Source organism: Diorhabda carinulata, chromosome 4 (assembly GCF_026250575.1).
Source record: "Diorhabda carinulata isolate Delta chromosome 4, icDioCari1.1, whole genome shotgun sequence".
In the NCBI taxonomy this organism is placed as follows: domain Eukaryota; kingdom Metazoa; phylum Arthropoda; class Insecta; order Coleoptera; family Chrysomelidae; genus Diorhabda; species Diorhabda carinulata.
Window position 1 is genome coordinate 26,783,992 of NC_079463.1, and position 13,683 is coordinate 26,797,674.

Consider the following 13,683-nt stretch of genomic DNA (forward strand, 5'->3'; position numbering starts at 1 on the left):
TAAAATCTATTTTTGGCAAAAAAGTGTGAACAAATTCTTGGAAAAACGTAATTTACTTTCAAACTCTCAATTTGCATTTAGAAATCATAAGTCAACTCAACATGCAATACACTATTTACGAATGCATAAATAAGTAATAGGGATATTTCTTGATTTGGAAGAGGCATTCGACACCGTAAATCTTCCATTCACACTAGAAACCTTAGGAAATCGTGTTCAGCCTATAGTTTTTTCGAAAGTTATCTGGAAAATCGAGAACAACAGATTATTCTCGTTGAATTTCAAAAAAACATTTTATTTACCATTTCGGCAGCATCGAGACATCTTTTCCAAAATTTGATTATAACTATACAATATTCTTTCACAATGAAATTAAATATTTGGGAATAATGTTAAATCGTTCTTTCAGATGAAAATCTAATGAGGACTACGTAACAAAAAAATTTAGAAGCATCCTATGAAATTATAAAATTGTTGAGTTCTTGAATAAAAAAAGGAATTATGGTTTATCGGAGTTTAGTGCAATCACAGGCAAGTTATGGAATCATAGGCTCCAGAGGTGTTTCAAAACACACTATAATGCACTTTTTCACTAATTACTTCTGAACAAGCATCATAGGTATCCCATTGATAAACTTTTTACCGAAGCGTTAGTATTAGATATCTGACAAATTTATTATATACATCAACTTAAGATATTACTCAAATAGAGGTAAATTACAGGGTCGAACACATAGCTATGAAACTAGAAAAAAATAAAAGTATGTTACACACATACAACACAAACATGGAACAGAGAAGTTATTTGTACTCAGGCACATTTTATATAAAAACTTACCCGATAATATGAAAAAATACACAAAAAAGATTCAAGACTGATCTAAAAAGTTATATAAGGAATAGACCAAGATACATGAAATAATTGACAGCTCTTGATCTAAAAGGAACTGAAAATGTACATTAATCATGAAGCTATATTTATACAATAATGATTTTATTTAATGATATGACACATCATGTATAAACTATTGTACATAAGCAAGGCAAAATTCCTTGTTCAATTAATTCTAAAAATTGCGAAAGTACCTATAGTAAGTAATACAAAATAATTCATTATTAATGTAGTTATTTTTTCCAATCAAAACAAGTTTCCTTCAAATTTAGGGAAGAGACAAACCTCAACTATCAGGGTATAACAAAATGGTGAGTCATGACTTGAATCACATATTGTAGGATCAAAACAGTTCCATGAGCCTTAATCTTAATTTGAATGTGTACAGCTCTTGGAAAGTATAACATGGAAATATTTCGTGACTAATTAACGTTCCATAGTAGAAATTGAAACAAGGCTTTCTTATCATATGAGCACCTATTCAACCAAAAAACCCGAATTCTGTGCAGTCTATTGATACTTTAGGGAGGTTTATAATTTGTTGATAAATAATTTTTTGTTCTTATTTTTTCAATTTTTAGCGAGATTTGGCTACTTTTTAAATATTCCTCAAATTAACAAATACATAGTTTTAAAAAATAGATACTGCTTTTGATTATTGTATCCTTTAAGAGTGTTGAGAAAAAATTAAATTTTCTGTCACAATTACAACATCTACAGAAATGGCAGATAATCTAATTATATGTAAATTTGGTCAGGATAAACAAGATTTATGTCATTCGGTTAATCACGGGAAAATTCCAAGGAACTAGTATAGAGGTTGCAAGGTGTTTCGATACGACATTCTTTAGGTTATTTAGAAGTATATTACCTTTAAATGTTCACCACCTCATTACATAAATTTATTTCCTGCAACAGAAGCACGTATGATAAATACAAATGAAATTGAAAAGTAAACGCGTACCAGTTATCACAAATGTTTTAGCCGTGCCATGTTAAAGCTAAACGAAAGATACATTCTAAATTTCAACATACATTATTCATATCAATACAAAATTGTTTATCTTTGTTATTTTCCAAAGTAGAACAGCGGAGACGAATCTGATGAAAAACTGGGTTAATTTGTTTATATATTCTTCTATCATGTGCCTTTACACTATAATTGAGTTAAAAGCGTCACTTGAAAATGAGAAAAAGATAAGTACAGTGTGGTTACTCAAATATGAGTCGCCCTGCATCAAATGTTACTTTTTTTAAAATAAAGCAAATTTTAATCAAAAATTGATTTGATATGAGAGTGGGAAGCGATGAAAGTATTGAGAAAATTAAAAAAAATAGTTTAAAAGTGCATATATAACATAAAATAGAACCATGAAAGCAATACAATGAAAGCATGTGGGTTATTGGTAGTTTTAATGTTTATTTTTTTATTTATTATAATAATACTAGCTTTTGCCCGCGGCTTCGCTCGCATCGAATCCATTAAATAAGTATCAGAAATCTTTATAATAGAAAAGAACGAACTCTGTAGGTATATTAGAACCTAAGATATAGATCTTTGAATGTAGAAAAATTGCCAAAAACCTACAAAAATCCATAACTCCACATTGAATGTCCGCGCCTAGCTCCTCTCCAACTCAACCGATTTAAATGTTCAAAAACTCAAAAGAAAGAAGGTGTTTCAGCGAGTGTTCTTAAACCAAAACGAAGTCTCTATCTTGAATAGAACCTGAGATATTGAGGATAGAACGTGTGTATGTGAAAAACTCCCATAAGTAATGTCCAGGGGGAAATCGCATTTGAGTATAACTTAAGAATGGTGAAAATTAGATGAAAACCGATGGTTGATGGCTGATCTGTGCATCAATACCTTTCATTGAAAAACAAAATTAAGCAAATCGGTTGGGTAGAACGCCTGAACGGACTCGGAATGGAAATCATCATGGAAACATTGTAAGAGAAAATTTTGTTTTTCTATGGATACTCTAAATTGTTTTTCTTCTCATCGCTTTCATATGTTTAAACCAGAGAAACATAATTTTTCACTGTTATCATGATGAAACAAAACAACCATAAATTGTTTCAAGTCAAATAGAAACGACACGTTATCCATGTTGACGACGCAACGCCGACGATTAGCGCGCAATATTTATCCATTAAAATATTTCCAGGACCAGAACACTGCACTTTTTTATTGTTACCAGCTTTTGCTAGTTTAGTTTTTCTTCTCCTCGCGTAAAGTTTTCTCAGTTCATATCGGTAACTTTTTCATTTCCTGTTTATGCTCTTTCTCTCTATCAACAGTTTGATCCTACTAGAACAAGCTTCTATAGCTCCCTCCTTCTATTTTAAATATTAACTTTATGCTAGTAGACCGAAACTTGAAATGATATTTATTATGTATAATGTCATGAAATTCGATTTAAGTGGGAATTTCTGGAACTGTTGGTAATATTCATACTGAAGACATTATCCACAACTAACTCTATACCAGTGGTGCCCAACCTTTCTTTGTGAGCGGGCCGTATTCAACATTACATATCATCTCGCGGACCGGATTCTCTATATTGTTTTATGGGCATCTTCAATTTGAAAAACGCAACATTTTCAATGAATTCATGAATATTTCTTGCTTATTCTGTTTTTCTTTCAAAATATTTGTAAAGTTTTAAAATTTATTATGGGATCCTTAAAATATCTAGTTATTTTTAATCAACTTTTAAATTAAATACATTCAAAAGATTGTTGATACTTCAAATAAACGAAATCATAAATTTGGGTTAAGATTGGAAAAAAAACAAAATCTGTACTCATAATTCATTAATGTGGAATCTGATGCTGCTTTTTAGAAAATAATTTTTTCATATTTGGTTAGGTAACGTTTATCCTTAACATGGATTGATGCTGGTTGAGCTATTTTTAAAGTAGAAAATGTTTGTTCACAAATTTGTGTACTTATAAATGCCGTCGTCATTTTCATTCTATTTCCTCAAATTGGATCAAGAGTCTAGCACTGCATAAAAATCTAGTAAAGATTTCCTGCGAAAGAGATCTGCGTTTGGCATTGTAATTTTATTAATTCTAGCTGTAAATCTCTGGTGCCGTAGAAACGTCCAATGACAAACGATTTTAGAACAAGCAGATTTCATTTTTATTACGGTGAAATTCTGTAAATCTGTCTTTGAAATTTTTTGCTGAGTAATTGCAGCGTCCTGGAATTTTTTTCTTTTGGAAAATGATCGTCGAAAAGTGCGTCAACTGTTCTATTTCTATAAGAAGTTCTTTGAATGTTCTGTGATTCGTAGCATGGAATTTTATGAAATTTATAAATTTAGTAACTACTACAAAGATTTTGTTGATGAATGATGCAATGTAGGAGTATATTCAACGGCAATGATTAATTAGATTCTGTTACTTTTTGCCTTAATCTAAATTCTAATCCATTATGTAGTTATGGCCATTAATTTATTCCAGTCAAAGTACGGATCAAAAATCTCGGATATTTTTCTAATAAATCTGCTCCCGTCGTAGCAGTTTCAATACTATTCATTGTAACAAGTTCTTTCGTTATTTCAAAACTATTATTTATACCAAAGTTGAATAATAGCAATAGCACAGTATCAAATACGTCTTTATTTTCATATGTGGCAATGAAAAATATTCCAAAGTGAACAGCTGTCGATTTTACTTGCTTCATAAGATCGTTTTCTAAATCTACTGCTCGTGTCGTTCTCATACTTGATAAACTCACAGATTCATATACACTTTTCATTTCCAGGCCCAATTCTTTCACTTGTTAACAAATTCTCCATCAGAAAATGGTTGAACTATATCTAGTTCGCACAATAGAATCATTAACATTTTTTGTTTTGTTAAACAGTTTTTGATAGTCCGTCAATTTCACCTCGTAATTTAACTATTGTTTTCTCGCGGCACACACCGACGTATTGGTTTCATGTCTATGTTTAATACCGTAATGTCGTCTAATTTTATGTTCCTTAAACATAGAAACATTTTCCTTGCAAATAGAACACAAGCTTTTCTCCCCTTGCGCGACAAGTACATGTTTGTCCACTGCGGCGCAATTTGAACTTTATTTATACAATATTGTCTGAGGCACTAAAATACTAATAATATTTATATCAATATGCTCTACAGGCCATGTAGGCCTAGGGCAATATATCATACATCAAAGTTCTCTATTTTGCATTTTCCACACAATATTTCTCCATTCCTTCCAGTTCACAGCTTTTTCTCTCCAATTCTGAACATTATTATTTTTTAGGTCTTCCATTACAGTCATACCATCTCTTCATTGGTCGCCCCTTTCTCTTTTTCCCTTTGCAGTACTAATTTTGGCATCCGTTCTCTGTGTTGTCTCTCAACATGTCCCAACCATCTCACTCTCTATACCTTAATAAACGAGCTTATTGTAGCTTCTTCTCCATAAAGTTCCTCCAATTGTTTATTAGTTCTTCTTCTCCAGCACTCTTCTGTGTGTACTCCTCCGTAGATTGCTTTTAGTATCTTCCTCTCCCATCTCTCCAACATGGCTTCATCTGCCTTTTTTGATATCCATGTCTCACATACATTTTGCAGTGGGTCTTATTACCATTTTATATATTCTTATTTTTGTTTTTCTTGACGCGTATTTTGACTTCATCAGTGATCTAAGACTCCCGAATTTTTGTGTTCTCTAGTTATTCTGGCTCTCAGTTCTAATTCTTCTACTCCATTGTCCTCTATTACTACTCCTAGATACACAAAGTTGGAAACTCTTTCGAAATTGTACTCTTAGTGTCTGGTTGTCCTAAAGGACAAGTAATCTTCTGTTTCTCTCTGTGTATCTCCCATATCATATATTTTGACTTCTCTTGATTTATTTCTAGCCCAAAATTTTTGGCTTCCTCTTCCAATTTAGTTACTGCTTCTTGGATTTTGATATCAACGCTACGTCATCTGCGAAAGCTAGACATTAGCATTCGTTATTGAAGATTGTCCCCTCGCTTTTTAATTTAGAATTTTGAATAATTACTTCTAAAACCATATTAAATAATATGGTAGAGAACGGGACTAAAAATATTGATGTACATAAAAAATGAAGAAATTTTTTAATTGAATCATCAAAAGAATTTTCAATTGTTTCAGATACTTTACAAAAAATACATTTAGTGTCAACTCGCTCGCGGACCGGATTTAGCCTCTTCGGGCAGTAGGTTGGGCCCCGCTCCTATAAACCAACACTCACAATTAAATTGATTATCGAAACGTGCGTCAGACAGTGTAATTGTGAGTGTTGGTGTAGTGGTAGTAAACAGTGTGTTCAGTTAAAATTGAATTTGGCATTGGATACATAACTTATGAGGTTGGTCGGATATCTATTTTTTTTTCGGCTAAAATACAGAAAAGGATAGCGGTATTGGCAAAGATCATTTACACAACATAAAAAAGTAAAAGACCGAAGATACGGGTGGGTCATTGTGGCAACGAATTGTAAGTGAAAACATTGGCATCTATTTTCATACGCTTATATCAAAAGGTGTAAGAAGACTTTCAGTACCAGTTAGTAGAGAAAACTTAATACATGTTTCACTTCATGTAAAATAACAACCAACCAAAGTTTAGCAATGTAATAATATGACATTCAAGAACTAAGGATAAATATTTTACGATAGATAAATTATACCGCGAAAAGGGTCGTCCAATAATTTTCATAGATGTAACGAATATTTACTCCTTCAACTAGCAAAACGACGGTTTGGCCTGATAACAGGAATAAAGGATCATAAAAACCCGAAACAGTTTATCGTGGATGATAAAATGTTTTCTCACTGAATGAGCGGTGACTAGAAACAAAACTTATTTCAAATTATTCACCAAGTAATGTTATTATTGATAATGCATCTTATCATAATGTTTTCTGAAAAATATCCTACAACCGTTATCATGAAAGAGTTCTTAAGAAAGGATTTTGGTGATATGTAGACAGTTGACTCATGCTTGATTATAAAAATTCACAAAGAGAAGTATGAAACATATGAAATCGAAAAAGTCTTGACCAAAATGGTCACAATGGTTACCACTTTATTACTTCTTGAACACTAAAATGGAAAACTCAATTCTCTAAAATATGAAATAGATTTTCTCATATTAGTACTAGCAATAGATGTAATTATGGATCAAATAATTATAAACCTTAGCAGTGACGATACCGATGATGAAGATATTTTTATTTTTGATTATGAAAGTGTGTGATTGTCAATAATTCTCAAAGAATCATTATTGAATAACTTGATTTTGAATTTCATGGCATTTGCGAATGTTTATTTCTCTTTATCTGTATTTTTATTAATTTCTATATTTTACTCAATTTATCATCTTATGACATAATAACGTAATATTACCTACAAAATCAATATTTTCAATGGTTAATGTTTGAATTGCAGTTTTCTAGTAAATAAATCATCTACCATATAATTTTCGCTCATTTTAATAATCTCTAGAGCTTTCTAAATCAATTACTCGGAAATTATTATCAATTTAAACTGTAATCTACTAATATAATTACACTATTTACTTACTTATATTATTAAATATATATATTTAGATGATGCGAAAATTATTTTTGGAACAATTAAGAGTTAACTTAAAAGGATAAAAAGCAGAATATTTTACGCCAGAACAACTCAATAAATTCATAAACGAAGCTGTTCATGACAAATATCTGGTGATAAAGATAGATCTTAAATAATGGGCATTGAGGAGAGGAAAGGAAAGGATTACACTCTTATATATAGACTTATAGACTCTGAAGACCATGGTTATTGTAATAATTACAACACACTTGTGTGTTGTAATTGCAATTGTAATTACAATTACAATTTGATGTATTTAGGAAAAACACCGCTACGTGCAGGTACATCCCGGCTGATTCTTTTCATTGTATTCATTTCCTGGTACATCGGTTAATCCACTTTCCACTCACCATCCATACATAGATACAATAATGTAGCTGTACTCAACGGTTATGAAAAAAGAATTGTAAATAGGTTAATCAATCTTCATAGGTTTAAGAAATCTCTATGTGAAACCACTTTTTTCCAAACTCAAAATAAAAAACAAAAAAAATTTGCTCTGACACCTTTCAGTCCTCTTTACACATGAGGATTGGAAGGAATATTTAGCAGAGTGGGTTTAAAATTGGTTTATAAATCCAACAACACATTAAGACAATTGTTGGGCAATCCTAAGGATAAAATACCAAATTTGGAAAAGAGTCGTATATATGAAATAAGTTGTGATTGTGACCGAAAGTATATTGAGCAGACTACGAGATCCGTTACTGTCCGCTTTAAAGAACACATAGCTCATTTAAAATGTAGACGGACCGTAAAAATTGTATGTAAAATTGTTAAAAAATGTATCCAATAATAAATTAATGGATGCATTTGAGAGCATTAAAATTGCTAGATGTAAGGGACAAAGGGCCAATTCCTTACAGCCTACTTTTCAATTTACTAGTCAAAGTCTGAAGACGATAACATTGGTTATCGAAACGCAAGTCGGACAGTGTAATTGTGAGTGTTGGTGTAGTGGTGGTGTAAACAGTATATTCAGTATGAATATCGCCAACAGTTCCAGAAATTCCAACTTAACAGATTACGCAGTTTAAGTTTATAAGTGTCAGTTAAAGAACACTGTCATTTTTTCTCAGTGAAAACGTTTTCATATGCAGTGAAAATGTGTAAAAGCATCAAAAGGTTTAAAAGCTTATTTTTTGTTACAATCATTCAATGCAAAAGAAAAAGCCAACATTACGTACAACGTGGCAGTTACTGTTTCTTCTATGATGGACCTTCATCACATTTTGGGATGTTAAAAGAACCACCCTACGATTCGATTCAAAAAGTCTTTGCAATATTAAATCCATGCCATAAGATTAAAATTCTCAGAAATTGTATTGTGAGTTTTGAATTTTTCCAGGATCTGGAAGGCCATCTATTACCCTGGGCATATATTGAACAACTAGATTACTTTCAAGAAGTAGGGGTCTCCATTTCGGATTAAAACTAAGAAAAACTGGAAATGGAACATTACTTGTATAACGTTTCGATCACCTTACTTAAAGTGGTGGATCTTGATGAGAGTGGTACTTTGTTTTAAGGTCAAATCTTATCTCTTGCACTTAATAAACACTTAAATCCTGTTTGAATATCTGAAGCTGGCAAATCAACCTAACCAAATTATGAGTTAAGAAACAAAATAAAAATGGAATCGATTTTAAATAAGATTCTTGTTATTGGAACAAGCACCACTCTCATCGAGATCCACCACATCTAGTAAAGTAATCGATACAAAAGTCATTCAAGAAATATTTGATGGTTGATAGTTGAATATAAAATTCTTCTTGACAGGAATCTCTCTCACTTAATAAGGACCTGTTTTAATAGATTATCTCTGAGACCATTGGATGAGAGTATGCTCGGCGAAATATCAAAAGCTGGCATAACAGCCTAACCTAATATAACCAAATTATGAGTTAAGGAACAAAATAAAAATGGAATCGATTCTAAATACGATTCTTGTTATTGGAACAAGCATCCGTCTCATCAAGATCTAGTAAGGTGATCGAAACAAAAGTGAGTGAAGAAATTTTTGATGGTTGAATGTTAATTATAGAATACTTAAGTTCAAAAGTAATGTTTAAAGCCTATATATCACCGTATTTTCAAATTTGCCGCCGCAAGTAAGATCCAAATGGCAGCTTATGGCATTAGTATGTTCACGCATGTTGACGCTTATTCTAAACCTCTATATTTCTGGTTTACGAGCATTTCTTCTCTATCTGTCACGGGTACTATATACAGATTACCTCTATTGAGATGAATCATGATAAGGTAAGATTTGTTTCAACAAAATTGGCGTCGACTGAGGGTCAGACCATTAACTACAAGTATGACATCTTTTATAGAAGACTGGCAAATTTAAATTCTATTAATGGCGAGAAATTTGAATACTGCTAGCTCAGAAATTCATGGTTTTGTTTATAATATTTCTCAAAATGCATATTTTCAAGATTCAGTGATACAAAAGATGAAAATTTTAGTAAATATTATGAAAAAAAAATTCATCAGATGAAAATATTGAAGTTATTGTAAGAGCACTTACTTCCTCAAATGAAATGTAGACAAATCGGATTTATATAATTATATGAAATCCTTTGATTACACTAATAACTTGAACAAAACGTGTTATTAGTCATTAATAAGTTGAAAATGAAACTTGCAAGAAAATATAATAAAAAATAAATGGAATATTGCTTACAAAAAAGCTAATTAAATGTTATTTATTGAGTTATTAGACCTAATTTTATTAAATTTCATTACTTGAACTTCATAATAAATCCCTTGCCGTTAATTTAGTATTGTTTATAGCCAGCAGCCATCTATTAAAAAGTCCTTATGAACAAACCCATTACATAGATTGGCATACACAACATTTATTCAAAGTCATTTGAAAAAATTAACAACACCATACAAGGGACACAAAAAAACGATAATGAATCATCAAGAGAAACTGTACAATGTATACCAACATTAAATTATCCCGTTTTGTGTCAAACTCGCCAACTTATGATAACAGAACTATCTAAGGAACTTTGATGAAGATTCAACCTTGAATGTGAAACGTCTATAAAATAGATGGTTTGTGGTAGTAGTCTTACAATGGTCGAGATGGCCGAAATTCGACGCCAGTTTCCAAGCCCCTCACGTGAATTTTTAATAATTTTGAAGGCCTCCGAATTTTTTCAAACAAATTATGGTAATTTTTGACATAACTTTTTTTGAATCAAATACATTTTTTTATACTGTAACTGTTGACATTTTCAAAACAATTGAAATTAGTGAAGACTCAAAGTCTTAGACCACTGAAAATATTTTAACTGAAATAAAAATTCGGTATTCAAATTTTCCAGAAAATATTACCAGTAGTTACTGCGGCAACAGGTGATTGACCACGTCAAATTGTGATCTTGAATTTTCTACGATAAAATTTATTCAGCTCAACTTGTTCAGAAATATCACCCCTACAAGGTGGTGAATAAAATAGTTTTCATGTTTTATTCTGAATTTTCATTAATCGAAAACTATTTTTTCAACATTTCTTCTCATTGTAAGGGAGTGAAATCGGTGCCCTTATCTTATTTATTGAAATATCTTTGCTTTAAAATTAAAATAACAATAAATTACCTACGTTATGCTTTTCATTTTTATTAAATAATAAACTGATGATGCTGCAGGTATATTTTTCTTTATTTTATTATAACATCCACCTCATATATTTTACCATATACCATATACAACTTTTCGTGGTATATTCAAAATTACTATTATTTATATTCCTCAATATTTTTCTATTCTCTTTTCTTCGGCATATTAAAATATAATGAATATTTATTCAATAATGAATAAATATTATCGGACAAAAAAATCTGAATCGTTTAGGAAACAAAAAAAGATATTTTGTAATTGTTTGAAATCTATGCTGACTTTGAATAGATATTACTTTAAAATAGATATTTCAACACTGAATATAATAGGTGCAAATTTCTTGACTTGTATGTACTGCAGGAAAAATTGATATTTTGTATCAAATTGACGGTATCTAAGTTGAGATAGGAAATTTTTAGTTATAAATTTTTATTTACAAAACAGCCCTAATCACACAACAAAATAATCACTGAATAACTTTTAATTTATTGAAATTATGAATTAAATTATAGACAAATATTTATGCAACAAACTTACTTCTCAATATTAATTTTTAAATTATAATATATCCTCAGTAAACCACACCATCGATCTCACACCATTTCAGTCCAACACAAATAACGAACCTCTCTACAACAAGTTTAAAATTCAACAGACACGCTCTGCTCTTAGGTCTAACGCGCCGACACCAAAAACCAATACCAGATTCTTTTGGTTCTTGATAATTCTGTATTACCGGGCGTGCCAAATACAGGCGTTAGGTTTATCAGTGAGGTTGAGATATATTATGGTTGTTGATGGTGTTCATTGATAAATTCTGTTTGTTTAAAACTGAATATTTTGATAACAAAAAGAAACAATTGCTTTCTTCATTATTCACCAACGATTATAGTTGATGTTAATAAGTTTTTTCAGGGGAAATAATTTATGTAGTAAAAAGAATTTGCCCACATAGTCATAGTTTCTTGTCTTTTTCACTTTTCTCGAAAACTCTTAACCTGACGATCTAAATCATTAGTTATGAAATTTCCAATTTGGCCAACAATTAATTTGATATTGAAAATCCTGGAATAGGCCAATTTTCAATTTCAAATGCCAATTTCATAAATAGCGTGAAAACATTCTTAATTTTCAAATGTTGTTGTAATCTTTGATACAGAAAATAATTTTATAACAAACGAACTGCAATAATTATTTAATTCACAATACTTTTCAGCTAAATCGAATCCATATTCCTTCCAGCAGTCGCTGATTGCGTCTTGTATTTTCTCTAGATTTTCTCATCTACATAGCCCTTTGATTTTGAAGTAATTTATTAGAAAAATATGGAGGTGAAAGTTGTAGAGATCTTGGGATCCACTCTGTTGGTCTCCTATAAATACTCCTCGCAGAGAAACATTGCTTTGAAAATTCGTGAACATCACGTGCACAAAGTTAGATGCATCACCTTATTGCAACTAAATACTATCATCTGGTATATTAGGATTGCAGGCGTCTAGAAACAAGGCAAGAAGTGTTATAACTATCGCAGAAATGACAGCTAACGTTCTCCTGTACGAGGACATATTGAAAAATTGTTAGCTTACTATAGAACCAAACAAAATTTTAATGTCAAAATACTTCATTACTCAACATATTTTCCTTTTAATTGGATACATTTATTACAGCGAACCTGCAACGTCTCTAGACCTTTCAAAAAAATATGTTTCTTCTTGCTCTGCAAACCAGACCTCCACAGCTTTTATTATCTCCTCCATGGAAGAAAATTTACGAACTTTTAAACTTTTTCCAGTTGATGAAAGAGATGAATGAGCCAAATCTGGCGAATAAGGGGGGTGGTCTAGTAAATTAAATCCTAAATTACGAATTTTTTGCATGTTAACATGAGATTTGTGTGCAGGGGCATTGTTTTGCAAAAACAAAAAAAACTTTGGATAGCTTTTCGCATCTTTTCTCTTCAATTTTTTCCCGTAGAGTGGTCGGTAATATCGAATAGTCATCTCTAATTATTGTTCTACCCCTATCCAAAAAATCTGTCATGATTACTCCATGGCAATCCAAAAAAACTGAAGCAAGAACTTTTCCAACAGATTTTAAAGCAAGAACTTTTCCAGCAAATTTATGGACATGAAACTTCTTAGGTCTTGGAAAACCAGAGTGTCGCCATTCCATAGATTGTTGCTTTGTTGTGTGTCATCGATAGTCTACATCATTTTCAAATCGAGCACAGATTGAACGTGATGCTTCTACCCTTGCACGTTTTTGGTCAACATTCAAACATTTGGGGATCCATTTTGCAGCAATTTTTCTCATGTCCAAATTGACGTGAACTATATGATGAACGCGTTCGTATGAAATATTCAGTGCTTCAGATATCCGTTTTAGCCCAATTCGACGGTCTGATAAAATATGCATCCATATTTTCGGGGACTGACACAGAAACTTGCCGCCTTCCCGGTCGGTCATCATCTTCAATGAAAAATTTACCTCTTTTGAAGCTTGCAGTCCAATTTTTCACGG

At 31.4% G+C, this 13,683-nt stretch overlaps 1 protein-coding gene across 1 annotated transcript in view; it reads right to left on the reverse strand.

Annotated features, from left to right (window-relative positions):
• Positions 1-11,883, reverse strand: part of LOC130892350 (beta-glucuronidase-like) — a 47,610-nt gene extending 35,727 nt beyond the window's left edge. Inside the window, exon 1 of the mRNA XM_057797738.1 lies at positions 11,701-11,883. The gene's annotated coding sequence lies outside the window, so the exon portion shown is untranslated. The remainder of the gene's footprint in view (positions 1-11,700) is intronic.
• Positions 11,884-13,683: the final 1,800 nt, after the last annotated feature.